Source organism: Penaeus japonicus, unplaced genomic scaffold (genome assembly GCF_977035675.1).
Source record: "Penaeus japonicus unplaced genomic scaffold, GWHDUDI00000001_assembly GWHDUDI00000022, whole genome shotgun sequence".
Taxonomy (NCBI): Eukaryota; Metazoa; Arthropoda; class Malacostraca; order Decapoda; family Penaeidae; genus Penaeus; species Penaeus japonicus.
Genome location: NW_028234424.1, coordinates 4,051,665 through 4,069,008, shown reverse-complemented (window position 1 = coordinate 4,069,008; position 17,344 = coordinate 4,051,665).

Genomic DNA, 17,344 nt, shown 5'->3' with positions numbered 1-17,344 from the left:
ACACAGTAATTAGCTCTACTTTGAGATTGAACTTATTTTTAAGCATGCGCAGAGCACTTGTGACGTAATGAATACGTCATAGGGCATTGTTTTTTATGCTGCCTTTATGTGTGGGTGTCCGATATGGAGCCCTCTAGCCCTGTCTCGCTTAAAGACCTTGAGGATGATCTAGCTCTGAGTGATGAAGATGATATGACTGATGCGGTGATCTCGGGAGATGAGATGTTAGCACCGTCTGCCAAGAGGCCCATCTCCTACTCAACAGTAATAGTGAACCTTCATCCTCTGTTGCCAAGTCATCCAGACGAAAGAAGTCTGACCCTGAAGACAGCTCTTTCCACATCATGTCTACGAATCAGTTGCTAAATGCCAATACACCCCCGGCATTCGCCCCAAGGGCTGACTATGTCAAGCTCTTGCTCAAGGACAACCCCTCAGTGGATATGAAGCTTCGATGGCTGTCAGAAATTACACGAGGATTTCATCCTGACCGAGACCAGGCTGAGGTTAAGATGGCTTCAATTACATCTCGCTTTGTCTACATCTCCCGCCGTCGTTCGGACACCATTGACAGAGTGACAAGAGGAGGGTTGCTCTCTCCTCGAGATTCAAGACTCACCAGAATAACCATGCAAGTTTCCAACATGTCTCCTTACACGCTAACCTATTTGCACTGATCCAGCTTTGGACGAGGAGCTTCCAGGAATCCACAAAGCCCGTCGATTCTTTCAGAATGGAACACCCATCAACCGGCTTGTAATCACTGCAGCCTCCCTAAGCCGCCGCCATTTAGTACTGCCTTTAACTTCCTTCCCTGTCAGCCTCTTGCGAGTTTCGTAAAAATTAAGGATGACCAACTGTAGTGCTATTGTTGCTGGAATTTTGGTCACATCTCCCGCTATTGCTCTGTATCAGAGCGGTGTGCATGCTGCTCTGAGCTACATGACACACAAATGTCCCCTCCCCTAACACCCAGCCTTTCCTCTGGGTCGGAATGTTTTCCGAACAGAGGCGCCTTTAGATAGAATCATAGGCTAAGGTGCGATATGTCAAGATTCGATCCCCCCAACCCCGAAGCATGAGTCAACCACGAACTTTCTCTCCGTCAGACCGTAACCAGATATGCAAAATGAGATCAGGCATGAAGCTTCTACACAGGTATCCCGTAAACGAAGCTCCAAGAAGAAACAAAACAAGAAGAACAAACAAGAACAACTCGATCCCAACCGCCCCCCGCCTCCAGCAGGGCAATCAGTCATAATCAATAATTATGCTGAGAAAACAAGAGTCAGTCATGAAACAACCAAACAAGCACAATCCATCCAAGACGACGATGACGACGAAGGTTATGCCAAAGTCATATCAAGGAACAATAAAAGAAAAGCAAGAGGACAACAAACTCCAAAGCCGCTAAAAGGAGCAGACCGACCTGACACAGTATACCTCTAAATCACCAGCTGTCATCCAGACACAAATGAAGAGGACATTGAAGATCACCTCTGTGGACAATTCGAAAACATTACAAGTGTAAAAGCACGCCGGACCAAGATGACCTATGATTACTACACCAGTTTCAGTGTCAGTACGGGGAAATGACACAAAGCCCGATATTTTCATAAACTCAAGACGCTTTCCCCGCAAATGCGAAAGTATTCTTAAACAAAAACAATTACAAGGGCGACCAGAACGTTTGACCAGGCATCATCGTCAGCATCGTCAGCATCGTCAGCATCGTCATCGTCAGTGACTAGATCGCACGATATTATAAAGATAGAACACATCGACGCACAATCTCTCCTCGGACACTTTGCCGGGCCGCCTCGTACATATAACCCGGGCGAAGGGACGTCTTCGCAAATCTCTCTGAACTGAACTGAACTCGGACACTTTGACGAAATTAAATTGCTAATTGAGGAGAGAAACATAGACATTCTGTACATCAGTGAAACGTAGCTCCACCAGAATATAACCGTTCCAAATTTCAATATCTATAGGTACGATGCAGGGCGTGGAGGAGGGGTATGTAAGTATGTACGGGATAACCTGAAATCAACCATGATGTCTCCTAGAGCAGTTAATAATACTACCGTAGACGATGTCTGGATTACCGTACAGAGCAACATGCTTCTTTCCATTATTATTGGCGTTATCTATAGGCATCCTCATGCAACTTCAGAATCTTTTGAATACATAGAACAAATCTCTAGAGAAATGTCACTGGAAAATAAACCACTCTTTATCTTAGGTAATATAAATGATGATTTGAATAAATCTAATGCTAAATTGGCTGAGATAATAAAGAAAAAAAAATATAGATAAACCTACACGTATTACAGAAAACACCTCATCCTTATTAGATGTAATAATAACTAACAGGTCAGATATTATCCATCATACGGATGTCATCCCGTGTCATATTGCTGACCATGAACTTCTCACACTCACATCAAATATAAAGAAACCAAAGTGACCACTGATAACAAAAACTTTTCGTGATCTTAAGTATTAAAACCTTCAATCATTCATTGAGCTCATCAGATCTAAAGAGACGACGCTCTTAAGCGATTTCCTTCCTCCTGGGTCAGTTCCTGTTTTTCTATAAATCATATGGATATTCTTATCTACTATCTCGTGGTCTTCATCTCAGCCTTGCTCTGTGTTTCTCTACATTCAGAAGTCTGTTGGTGCTCAGCAGGTTTGATTTCACTTTGAAAACTCAAAAAGCATACACATATATAAAATGCATCGATGTAAACATTATATATACATACATACATACATATATATATATATATATATATATATATATATATATGTATATATATATATATATATATATATATATATATGTGTGTGTGTGTGTGTGTAAATATACAAAGATATATATATATATATATATATATATATATATATATATATATATACAAATATATATATATATGCATGTAGCGTCCCAGTTGGCCGAGCTATATTCTGGGTGTGCTACACATGCAACAATAAAAAAGATGCAAAGGGAACCGATCAACTATATTAAATGATATTAAAAATTGATATTGCTCTGTTAGATCTTAAATCAAAAATTACAGCTCGCTGATGGTAGCAGGAAATGAGAGGGATTCCGATGAGAGAAAACCTGTAACGTTATATGGATTCTATATATATTATTGTAAATTATTCTTATGATAGATTCATTTTCCTTGATATATTTCGCCTTTGCTAAGTCTCACGATTCACAAATATACAAAAATTACGTCTATATGACCAGACTTATACTTAGTTTAGGTCTGGTGTAGTACAAATATCTCGCTGTGTAGAAATGGCTTCCGAAAAGGGGAAAAACACACAAAAAGCTGAGCAGGACGTTTATTGCCTGTCAGCACCCGAGCCTCACTGACTCGTGCTGGCCCTTTTCACCTGTCCGCTGTTTTCTTGGCGGGAGTACCTGAACGTCTTGGCAGGTGGTTTAACGATCGTTTGGGGTTATGAGATTGCCCACTAGCAAGTTCGGGGTTTCAACAGCATCGTGATGGTTGTTGATTCACTACATCCCTCCCACCACCGGGGAGTCGAAAGGCTTGGGCCTGTCCAAGTCTGGAGACGGTAGTCAGGCCAGGGCTCCCTGCCCTAGCTCTACCTGGGCTCGCAAAACCCCAGTCAGGAGAGTGGCATCAGGCAAGCATTGTAGGGGAAGATCGTCATATTCATGCCATGACATTATTCCGGTCTGGGAAGATACCCCAGAGATACAAGTGACAACAAACAAAAGTAAGTATAAAATAAGTCATAATAGCCGCAATAGTATAAATGTGGAACACGATAGTCCAGCTGGAAAGATGAAATTATATTAGTTATATCTGCCTCTGATTCGCGGCAAAACTCGCATAACCGTAAAAGATCTATGAAATAACATAAAAATATAAAATGGGAAGATCTAGAACAACTAAATGAAAAGGTAGAACAATAACTTAAAGGATTTAAAACTGACCTAACCTAACCAAACATAAAACACTATATTGATTAGTAAATATAAGGCAGTAAACTGAAATGCCAAATCGGTCCAAAATTCTTAGTTTGCAGCGTCTGAGCGAGTCAAAACTGCAACAAACTCCCCACAGCATCACAACGCTGAAAAGAATAACCCAAATTCTCATAATGTACAGCAGATGGGGTGATCTAGAGGTGGGTCTTGGCCCATGTCGCCTCTAGGTCCCCAACACCGGGATAGTTGTTCATAAGTAACTTCAAAGCTTGAGGGTCAACTTCATCATCAGAGTTGCATGAAGAGGTATCCGAATTACTAATACAATCGACCTCATCATCGTCATTGTCGGAACTCTCATGTTGTCAAGAAGGATCAGGAAAAGTTAAATCATCAGGCTCATCTGCATCAGATCTATGTAATTCAGGTGTTGTGTTACTGAAGGGGTTATTCTGTAATTCAGGATCATCAGGATCAGTTTCTGCAGGGAACTCAATGTTAATAATGCTTGATCCTATTGATATGTGCTGTAGTAACCCTGTTGGTGCCTAACAAACGGAGTTCAATGAAACTGGATTAAGAACCTTAGTCACAACATAAGGTCCATACCATCTGAGTTTAGTCTTATCATATCTATGGATCCACTTACGCCATACTAGTGACCCGACACTAATGTTGATTTTAGGACATTTAGTTCCTTTATCATAGTGCTTGGCCCAGCGTTCTTGTGCCTTCTTTACTGCATCTCGGGCACACTCATGAGCAAGAAGAAGACGCTGTAAAGAGGAGCCATCTGGGTTATCAATAAATTCTACTTGGTTGGTTAGACCTATAGGAAAACATGGTCGACGCCCAGTAAGTAAATATAGAGTTTTTTTTCCTAGACTGCGATGTATGGCAGTATTCATTGTAAGCTGCACTCGTGCAAGATACTCTGGCCATCGTCATGGGCAATGTTCAGTTAGTCCGAAAAGTGTGTCTCGACAATAGCGTTACCTTGTGGATGCCATGCTAATGTGAATCCATGAGCTCTTGTAATTCAACTCCACGGAACTCTCCACCATTATCTGTGGTCAACTGACGTGGGGGACCAAAATAAGCAACAAATGAATCTAGGAAAGCCCTTGAAACTGCCAAAGTAGTAACTGATGTGAGTGGAACAAGTGTGAGAAATCGTGAATGATGGTCAACAATGCTGAGCACCGCCTTGTGTCCAGTGTCAGCTGTAGGAAGTGTCAAGACGTCCATAGAAACATGCTCCAGGGGATGCTCCGCAGGCTCAGGTTTCAACAGGGGTGCATGTCCAGCACGTCCACGCCTTCACTGACAAGTGCCACATCTGGATATGTATACCTGCACTTTACGAAGCATGTTATGGAAATAAAATAAATTTCGAAGGTTGGTATAAGTGCGGTATATACCTGGGTGTCCTGCAATAGGTGGAGCATGCGCGATCTTAATAGCTGCTTTCTGTAGCTGTCTAGGAACAATTACCTGTTTCAGGATTCGGTCAGAAATGGTGAATACCCGATACAAACATCCTTCATGGACCTTAAACTCATGAAGAGGTAGGTTTAGACGGACATTAGGTAACCCATCACCTTCAAGAAAATCAATAAGGGCAGCCCATTGGGGGTCTTCAAGTTGTGCTGCTTGGAGTTCTTCTGGGTCAGGATTTTGCAAGTCAATGGCAGCAACGTCTCTTGAGAGCATATCAGGAACAAAGTTCTGTGGTCCCTATTTGTAAACAAGCAGAGAACCTACTCATTCTTGGTGATTTAGTTTTTCTTGAAAATACATAGAGGAGAGGGCGGTGGTCGGTCACAATTAAAAAAGTATGTCCATAAACATAAGGGTCAAAGGCCCTTACAACTTCCACAACAGCTAAAGCTTCGAGGTCAATTGTGGGGTACTTGACTTCAGCTTCTTTCAATTTGCGACTAAAATACGTTACGACCACTGGCTGACCTTCCTCGTTCCTCTGAATCAAGGCAGCACCAATTGCAATGGCTGAGGCATCAGTATGGATCTCAAACTGGCGGCTAAAATCTGGTTTTGCAAGAATAGGAGAGGATGTTAATCTCATCTTCAAAGCTTTGAAAGCTTCCTGGCAAGAGGATGTCCAGGCTGATCTTTTCTAAGAAGAGTTGTTAAGGGGGCTGCTAGCTTACTATATCCCTCAATGTGTCTCCTGAAAAATCCAGTTGCTTCAAGGAATCTCCATACTCCCCTGACTGTCTGTGGAGCTGGCATTTCTGCAATGGCCTTAACCTTCTCTGGGTCTGGTGACACTCCTTGGGGACCTATCCTAAATCCTAGGAAATTGATCTCAGATTTAGCAAACTCACATTTATCTAGGTTGAGCTTAAACCCTGCTTTGGCCATAAGAGAAAGAGTCTCGTCCAAGTGCTGTAAGTGCAGTTCGAATGTGGAAGAATGGACAATGACATCAAGGTATGCAAGGGTGTGTCATTCCAGAACACTTGATAAAAACAAATTCACTGTCCGCTGAAAGGTGGTAGGGGCTTTAGCAAGACCAAAAGGAGGTCGTTGGAACTGCCGTCTTTGGGCGATCTTCTGCAACCTGAATGGACCAATATGCACTTCGACTGTCAAGGACGGTGAATATACATGTGGCTGAAAGGTCGTCGATCAGCTCGTCGATACGAGGTAGAGGATAAGCATCAGAGGTCATTACCGAATTGAGGTTCCGATAGTCAACACAGAACCTTAGGGAGCCATCCTTCTTCCGGACTATGACTACCGGAGAGAGCCATGGGCTAGATGAAGGCTCGATCACTCCAGCAGTCTCCATGTTGTTGCATTCCTTATGTATTTTCTGCTTGGTGGCCTCTGGCAATCTCCACTGCCTTGTACAAATGGGCTTGGAGTCCCCTGTGTTGATGTGGTGAACTATCCCAGGCACTGTACCAATATCAGTCTTGCTGCTGGAGAACAGAGCAGGATATTTCCTCAGAAGTCTTTCCATATCATCCTGCTCTTCTTTCTTCAGGTGCTCGAGTGGGAATTTCAATTACTTCTTATTATCAGGTAAGCCAGAGAGGTAAGTAGAATCTAGAAACTCATCAATTTTCTGTACAGCAGGACTAGGAGTGAAGTCAGGCACTGGTAAATCAACAAGGTTGAAAAACCCAAAATTATAGATCCCATGCATAACATCAAACTCATCCTCTTCCAGCTCATCAGATTCCTCAATATCGTCTCCTGACTCAGGTATGGTAGCTGAAGTTGAAAGTGGCAGTGGCGAAGAGAGGGCTCTCCTCATCAGGTAAGGAAAGGTCCTCAATAGGAGCTACATGCTGACCAGTCTTCAGTTTTAGAGGTCGGCAGGTATCATTCACCACATATACTTGGGTAGACCTCTCAGTAATATGTGCAGCAGTAGCAGGAACAAGGTAAGGGCCCTTAGCTGGCAACACTAATCCCTGTGACTCTCTGAACTCTTTACTGGCTCTCACTGGAACAAATAATGTAGACCTTCATGGGATTATCATTGTGGTAGCGGCATGCAAAGGGAACTCGTGGGCTCAGATAACTATTTTTTTTCAGGTTCTTTAGTCACTGACACAGCACAGACAGAGGGATGATCGGTAAGTGTCATTGATACTTTATGCTCATCAAGCTGCAAGTAGAGTCTTTCAGGCTGGTTGTGAATTACCATCTTCACGTTGAAGCGTCTCAGCAAATCCATGCCAATTAGCATAAATGCAGGAATACGGATTCCGTCTACAACTGCAACTTTGTGTCTTGGACGGATAGTAGGTGAAAATTGTATAACTAAATTCACCTTCATACTATTTCCTGTAACGCGCTGTACGCCCCTATTTTCTTCAGGTGGTGTTGGTTCAATCAGGGCACCTAACAGTTCAGCTGTAGCGGGTGTTATGAGTGTGGCTTCACCACCTGTGTCAATAAAGGCAGAGATAATCCATGAACCATTTGAAACAACTCCGCGGAGCAGGAGCAGGAGTAGGCGGAGACTGAGTCCGATTCTGTCGGGTGACTCGGCATTCATTGGTGTTGTGGGTCCGCAAATGATGTTATTCACACCATTTGGACTCAGGTTGGATGGGTGCAGTGTCGCCGTTGTATCGCCAGTGAGTGGCGATGAGCGTTTATTTTGCGTACCCGATCGTTTTCTATAATATGGACTGGGGTAACTCTACTAGTTGGGAAGAAATGTTTAACTTATTGTTCTTTACTTAAGCAACGAATAGTCAAAAGAAGGAATTTCTTTAAGCAATAATACAAATAATAATACTGCAATAATAATATGAATAAAATATTGTGAAAATAATTATAGGACATTCTGTTTCCAAAAATTATTGAAAAATAACAATATTTACAGAAAATATAACAATATATACAGAAAAATCAACAAAATGCCTCAACATACAAAAAAACAAAACAAAAAAAAACAAGAAAATAACAGATACTATATAGATTCAAGCATTGCCTTTGATGGCTTGAAGTTGTAATATCCACCTGCATCCTGCACAGCCTCTGATAAAACCACCAGTCTATTGCGTGTGTCTGTTTTTATCAGATTAATTTTGGAAAATAATCTCTCTGCCGAGGCACTGGTCGTAGGGAGGGCCAACACCTGTAAAGCAAAAGAGCTTAAATTCTTGAACATTAAATATCCCTCATTGTCCTCACGAGGGAAAGTTTATTACAAAAAGCAATAATGTCTTTTTCTTCAATCAATTCTGGAGAAATCTTAATGGTGTCTAAGTTCCTCCATTTATTATCTAAAACCTGAATGTCATTTGTATAGGTAAAATATTAATAAAATCATACAATGTTGGCAGTGAAACCCTACTGTCGCCACTAATAAGTTTTTTTTTACTTAAAAAAGATGCGTAGTACCAAAGCTTGTTGTTAAAATCAAACCTTTTTCTCAACTGCTGTGTCATAGAAATAAAAAAATCTTTGCACCGTGTCATGACATATTTCATCATGTCGGGCCGTCTGTAATACTCAGGAGTCTACAGTAGACCGTGGGCTGCTGCACCCAAGTAAATATGGTGTAAAGGAACATGATTTGTTTCACAGCTAGGATCAAAAGGTGACAGGTCAGCCTTGTCAACACACTCTTTTTTACAAAAACAATACAAAATATTTTTTATATAATCTTATTAAACACTCATGCAATAAATGGATAGTAGGGCCATCTTGCTGAAACAGGAGATTCACACGATTAAAATAGAATTGAGAAAATTAAAAAAGAAAAATACTGATGGGTCAGTAATACCTTTAATTATTAATTCAAAAGACTCCAATTTTTCTGTTTCTTCAATTTCTCCTGTAAAATACAGCTTCAATGCCTCCCACTGCTCCAACACTCTCTCAACTGCCTGGTGTAGGGATAGCCACCTCGTTTGACAGGCATGGAGGATTTTGTGTGGCTTCAACTCAAGAAATACCTGTAACGTTTTAAACCTGTTTTGCCTTTTAGCTCTATGGGCAAAATGATTGTATATTAGTCTAAGTAGATCCTCACACTGTCGAGGAAGTTCCTTCGCAGCTTCTGAGGAAAAGAGATGAAGGCTATGGCAAATGCAACGAAAAATGGTAATTCCTGGGTCTGTCTCTTTGAGGCGACTTGTGATAAAATTATGCTCCCCCATGATATTGCTGGCCCCATCTGCTGCAAACCCAACGAGATTATTAATGGGAATAGAGTAGGCATTAAGAGTCTACAATGAGTCTATGCAGATTTTCACCTGTGGAGCCACCCTTTTCGTTGTCGCCATATACATTTAACAATTCCAGAGTTCCAGTTTTCATTAATTGTGTGTCTTTGTCATGAAATCTAACAAGAAGGGTCATGCATTTTAAATAACTAACGTCAGTAGACTCATCTATGACGATAGAGAATTTGTGTGTTTTTAGTTTGCTGACAAGTTCATGATTTAGTGTGTCTGACAAGGCTTTTGTAACATCTGAACATTTAGTTTTTTTCATGTTAAGATTCTGGGCAATTTTAGAGTCAGGGAACATTGTTTTTGAGAGTTGGACGAGGTGATCTGCCAGGGTGAATGGAAGGTTATGCTCAGCCAAGAAACATAGAATTAGAATGGTGGCGAGGCTTTACTCCCATGGCGACGTCCTCATGGGCACTGCTGGTGGTGTGAGGGCCGACCTACTGGCGCTCCTCTTCCCTCTCCAACCGGATGCCTTAAGGTGTCGGTGAGACTTCATCCCCTGAAAAATAAAAACAAACTGTAATTTGGAAGCTATACATAATTTAAATAACACCGCACTTATCAATATAACGAATGAAGCTTTTGTTATTATTCAGGTCTTTATCGTGCACTATGGGCATAGATAACATTGAGCTATGTTGTTACATTATTATTATTATTAATTATGAATAGATACATTATTAACAATATTGTTAGACTTGTAAGTAAAAACACATTTCCAATTTTAGTTTCATCGTACACAATTGCCAATAATCTTTACTTAATAAAATGTATTTTACCTTATGCCTTTTGATGGTTGTCAAATTAGCGAAGAATTCCGCATGGCAGGTGGTGCAGCTGGCCTTCGTTGGCTCATTCTGGACTGGAGTTAGCCAAGGCGCGAACTCATCCAACGCGAGCCACTCGTTCTTAAACTTTCGTTTGGTAGCCATAACGTTTTGGAATATAAAAACACCATAGTTAATACAAACAACCTTTATAAGAGTTACTCCTTAAATAAGTTGTCTCTAAGTCATAAAAAACGGTCCGAATATTTACAGGATTAACTAAAATATTTATATATTTCTAATATTAACCTTTATATATATATATATATGTATATATATATATATATGTATATATATATATGTATATATATATATATGTATATATATATATATGTATATATATATGTATATATATATATATGTATATATATATGTATATATATATATGTATATATATATATATATATATATATATATATATATATATATATATACATAATAACCGACTTGTCTTACCGAATGTTGTACAGATATCGAAAGAGGTAAGCTTCGAGAAAACAAAATCGGTGATAAGGACGTGAAAGTGTGCTTCAGCGTGCAAAAAAAAAACAGCCAAATGCCGGGTGTTCTTTAAACCCTTTTTGTCAACACTTATAAACTACGTGTATACAAATTTATTAACTACAGTAAGTGTCTAATATACTGATAAAATGACAAAGTTCTGCCAAATATTCTCATTGTTTTATAATTGGTATTATTATGTATTTCTTGAATCAAAATACCATAGATTTCGTATTATGAACTAAATTATTTTATGCTCTATGCCAAACGCATATTTGTGCATTATCAGACCCAGTGAAAGAAAAATGAATATTGTAATAATTCATTTATAGAAAATATTATGAATTTGTCATGAAAAAAAAAAAAAACATTCGAAAATGAGGAATTTTCATCACCCAGGATGGAGACGGCGTGAGTTGCCAGATACCGCTATTCATCTCCAAATTTCGCCATAACGGACACGCTGCTGGACAACACTCCACACTCTAGGTTCCGCCGTTTTCTTTTCTTTCCTGGTTACGTTTGTGGCAAGAGAAAACTGTGCTTGTGATTACGGAAACTATCGTAGTTTTTTTTATTATTTATTGAACATGAATAATACTATTGAAGCATTATTTGTGTTCATCATAATATTATAATTTTAAGTTGATTGGAAATATTTTAACCATATAACATTTACTATGCATAAACCAAAATACATTTATAAAAACTTAAAAAAAAAAAAAAAAATGTTTACAAAATATGAAACAATACTTCATTTTTTGCTACGAAAATAGAGCTTGTTATACACATTTAGAATATATATACATACAATACTGTTAGAAAATACGTTTATTTTGCAAAACATAAAACCAGATCTTTGTCTTTTGTAATAATGACGTATTTACTTATATTAATAAGTGCTCGAACAGTTTTTGTTTTTAGACAGTTACGTTCTTTCCTTTTCACTCTATTCATTTTTGAGAATAGACGCTCAACGTCAGCATTAGATGTCGGTAGAGAGAGGACCTCGAGTACAAATTTAGCTAAGCATTCAAATTTTCGTTTCCCATGATCATCAGTTATTTTCATAATGTATTTGTAAAAATCTTCGGCATTAGATGAAACCTCATCAATGTCTATGAACTGATGCCACCGAATATTGCGCCACTGGTCATCTACTGTAACTGTTTATGCGTGGGACCTCATTCATTAAATCGGTCATGGAGGGCATATTGATTCTTGTGTTATGATGAAGCTGTAAATATGATGCCAATATCCACAACTTATTGTCTAGGTCAAGTCTCTTTTTTATTTGTTGACAGGCTATAATGATAAAATTTCTGCAAGTTGTTTTTTCACTATGGGAATAAATTGAGGATCTCTAAGATATTCAGCGGTTTGAAACAATTGGTGCAACTGAGGTCCAAGGTAAATTTGATTTACAGGCAAATGGTTTGCTGGTTCGGAAGGGTCAATTTCATGCAGGGGTCTCTGGGCTATGATAAGTGGATCACATTTTTTTTTTCTAAAAGTACTTTGTACAAATCAATGATTTTGCCATGAAGGAAATGCAGAGTCTGAGATTTAGACTGAAACAAGAGATTTACTCTATCCAAGTGAGGCAGGATGTAGTTCATGAAGTTAAGATAAATTGAAATATAATGATCTTTTAGTGCCATGTGAATTTTTTCAACAGCAATCAACCTCTCTTCTTCAACTACTGTATGTAAGAAAAATAAAGATTAAGAGGTTGCCACTGCTCCAGAACTCGAGATACGGCGCTGTGGAGAGATTACCACCTGGTAGCACATGGGTGAAGTAATTTGTGAGGCTTGATATTGCAAAACAGTTGATACTCTTTACCTCTTGTAAATGTTCCGAACCAAATCTTCACAAGATCGTGGTAGCGCCTTTGCTGCCTCACTGGAACAAAGATGAATACTATGACATGCACATTTCATTATGGTTATTCCTGGCATCTCTTGCCTCAGTCTGCTGGTGACACTATTGATTCTACCAGAAATATTCGATGCCCCATCTGCTGCAAACCCAATAACATCAGTTAAAGGTATCTGGAAATTATTTAATGTTTTGATTATGATGTTAAATAAAATCTCCCCTGATGAACCCTCTGTATTTCCATTGTAAATATTAATCATATCAAGCATCTCTGTTTTGAATGAATTTTCCTGAAAATCAAAATATTTGGCAACGATAGCAAGCGCTTTACTCGTTGAGCAATCCGTACTTTCATCAATTATCAAACTGAACTTGTGTTCCCTCAGCTTCCCGACTAATTTATCTCGGAGGAGATCTCCAAGAACATGTACGGTAGCAGCTCCTTTTTTTTCTGCGTACATAAGTTTCGGTTGCTATGCGGGAATCTGGGTACATCATCTTGTGGAGATCCATCATGTCATCGCAGAGGCTGAAATGTTGAAATACTGTTATTGCAATGAAATTTATACTTCGTTATAACAATGTCATCAACAGTCTTACAGCAACAGCCAATTAACAAATGAGTAGCAAAAATATTTACCTGAATGTCAAGTTGTGTTCTGCTAAAGACATGACGAACAGGACGGTTGCATATGCCACGGAAAAGTACATTTGCTGCTCTTCCTCTGTGGGTGGTAATCCTTCCTCTGCTGTGCCTCGAGGTTCAGCGGTTGTGTTGCGCCTCGCCTCACACCTCACGTGCAACCTAGACTCCCGGTGCCGCTTGAGGGATCTGATCTCTGCGCTGAGGTGTTTGTGGCACACTTGACAATAGGCCTTGGTGGTGTCATTAGGCATTCTGGCTAGCCAAGGTCGGAAGGCGTCGTTGGCGAGCCACTTCTCCTGGAAGTTTTGGCGAGGGGCCATGATCTGTATGTAATGAGTCGTGTCATTCTGTGCAATAATTTGTTGCTATTTAAATATTAAACATCGTGATTTCTATTGAACTGCACCACATTTCAATAAACAGGTATATAAATAATTATCTAAGTCTTTATTCCGATTCAAGGGAATTAAAATGATAACTAGAATGCATGTTACAAATTTCTTTTAGTTACCCCTTCTTTTCTGATTGCTAAAAAAATGTGTCAGTGTATTCTATGGGGAACTAACGTAAAAAATCACGTAACTCTCAACGGGTTATGACCGGCCACAGAGGATATGTAGGGGTAACTATAATATCAATAATGAAAACAGAACATGGTGCAACAATAATTTATTTTTCAAATAAACTGTAAATATAAAAAGATATAACATAATGAATATATGAAACAATAATTAATCAACACAAACAAAGATAACAGATATTTACAACAACAAAATAGAAAATCATACACAATTGTACATAGAAAGCGTAGGCATTAATTTCTTAATCCCGCCACTTTTTCTACAAAATTTGGCTACAATTATTAAGGCCTTTAACGAGGGAAGTTGCAGTGAATTTCTTACCTTTCTTTTTATTAATGATAATTAAGAGAATATTCTTTCTGCGTCAGCATTAGAGGTTGGGAGCGACCAGAATTGTAAAGCAAACTGTGGCAATACTGTGAATTTTTTATTCTGTTCTTGATTGACCTCTTTCGCAACTTTCTTATAAAATTCCATTGCTTCACAATTACTCATATCATTTTCGAATTCATGCCATGGCAAGCATCGCCACTCATCGGCCAATGTACTAATGTTGCCTTCAAATAATCTAGGTAGTAACTGCACGAGTTCATCCAATGACGGCATTGACACTCTTAGATTGCAATCTAAGGCACTGGGAGGGTTCAGGGCAGCTGTTAGTTTCCATAGCTTGTCATTAAGATGAAATCTTTTCGTTATTTCTAAAGAGAGAGTTATTAAAAATTTCTTGCACCTTTCTTTTACGTCCAAGATTACATACAGTTTAGAATTCAGTGCTGGAGACTGAAATTCCCCATTAACAGCAGACCCCAACCAAACTTGGCACGTTGGCACGTGAAAGTGTTCGTCCCTTGGATCAATATTTTCTAAGGGCACTCTTTTTATCATCTCAGGTTTACAGAACATTAATAAAATTTGTTGATATAAATCCCTTATCTCCTTGTATACCAAATGGATAGTGGGGGTCTGTCTCTGAAATAATAGATTTACATTATTGCATTTTGGCAAGATAAAATTGAGGAATTTTAAGTGACATATTATTGATTTGTCCTGTAATTTACAACAAATGTCATATGTCGATAAAGGTCTTAAATCCTCTGCTTCTTTTTATTTAAAATAGAGAAGTAGTGCTTCCCAATGTTCAAGGACTCGTTCTACAGCCTGGTGAAGTGACAACCACCTAGTCTGCGATACGTGCAGCATCTTATGGGGTTTGAGATTGCAAATCTTTTGAAAATCTTTAAATTGATTTTTCCTCTTGGCACTGTGAGAAAAAAAAAATGAATATACATTTCTGATTAGGTCCTCGCACTGTCTTGGAAGACACTTTGCTGCCTCCGAAGCGCACAGGTGGAGAGAGTGGCATATACATTTAAATATGGTAATACCTGGAGTGGATGCTCTCAATCTGCTGCAGAGCGAGTTCTGCTCGCCCATGATATTTGCTGCTCCATCTGCTGCAAATCCTATAAGATTTTCGAGAGGGATGTTATGATATTGCAAGCACCCAATTATTAGTTCATACAAATTTTCACCTGTAGACCCCACAGTGCTACTCTGAAAAATATCAATCATATCCAACATCGATACTTCAATGCAGTCCCTTTCTTTATCATAACATTTCACCAACACTGCTAAACATTTCGTGGTATTTACATCAGTCGTCTCATTAACGATAATGGAATATTTATTTGTCCTAAGTTTCGAGGCCAAATCTTCACTTACCATTTTGCTTAACGCTTTCCTGACCTCGTTCAACTTGGTCCTTTTCATGTTTAGCGACTGGGCAATGTCGGGGTCTGGAAACATTCGCCTTTGCAGTTCAGCGAGAGGCTCCGCCAATGTAAAGGGGAGATCGTGCTCTGCAATGAAGCAACAAAGAAGAATAGTTGCGAAACCAGTTGCACTAACAGATGGGCTGGGGGGCGAAGAGTCTTGAGCAGCCTTCCACTTGGCCTTGTCCTCGCCTGCGACGTGAATCTTGCCCTTCATATGCCTCCTCAGCGTCGAGATTGCTGCGCCCATCCCGGCCTTGCAAAGCGTGCAATAGGCTCTCGTTGAGTCACCATCGTCACGTGCAAGCCACAGCTGGAACTCAGGCTTCGTCAGCATGGCTTCCTGGAACTTCGCCTTAGATGACGTCTTGGCCTGCAAATATAATTGTATATTAGGATATTTCCCGAGAGAGAGCTACACAATAGAGCAACACAATATCCTAAACTCATAAAATTCAGACATCCCTTTCTGTACTGTATAAGTATATTTTTCTAAATAAAATAAAATAAAGTAAAGAAAATAGTTTTCCAAAAAAGGTCAAAATATGTATATAAGGCCAATCACACTGGAGCTTTTAGCATATAATTCATAATAAGGTAGCAAGCAAATACTGTAGTTTCAATTAGAAATTCAGAAGTTGCCTTGAACTTGCCAGAAGTAAGATGCAAGAATGGTCGGTAAATTTTCCGAATAACGCCGCGTCGCTAAATACCACAAAAGTGGTATTGATGGATTCCTCTCAACCTCTACTATTCATATATAGTGAAATTAATGAGCGCTTGCACCCCTGAAGCCCACAATCTGGGTCCCGATAGTAGGGGAGGGCATGAAGTAGATCAGGGAAATTACGGGGTAAAATATGAATTCCGGCCATATTTCGTATGCAAAATCTTAACCAATTACCTACCTACCTAACTTTGCTTAGGTTTGAAGTTTGCCCTAGCCAAGGGGGGGCTTCGCCCCCCCTGGACCCCCCCTTTTTAAGGCACTTCGTGCTACTTCGGTATCACGAAAACCTTAACCCAACTACCTACCTCACTTTCCCTAGTTTTGAAGTCAGCCTTTGCGAAGAGGGAGTTGTGGATCTCCCCTATTCAGGGCACTTCGTGATACTTATGATGCGTAATTAGTCCTGTAGATAAAAATGCCGCGACACGGATAACCCTCACACTGCGCCATGATGACAGCAACTGAGTCTTTGTCTTATATATTCCTCAGGATAGGAAACTAGGACCGATGATGACGCGACCACTCAATAGAGGGCACTATAATTATACTGTAAATAATGGGGAATATTGCTCCATCTGTTGAGAGAACATAACAGCACATGCAGGTAATTCCTTGGGGGTTTCCAGTCCACAGCTTGCTACTATCCGTAAATACGTAAACACAGCCATGTTTAAATTTCAGGGCGAGGATGGTGG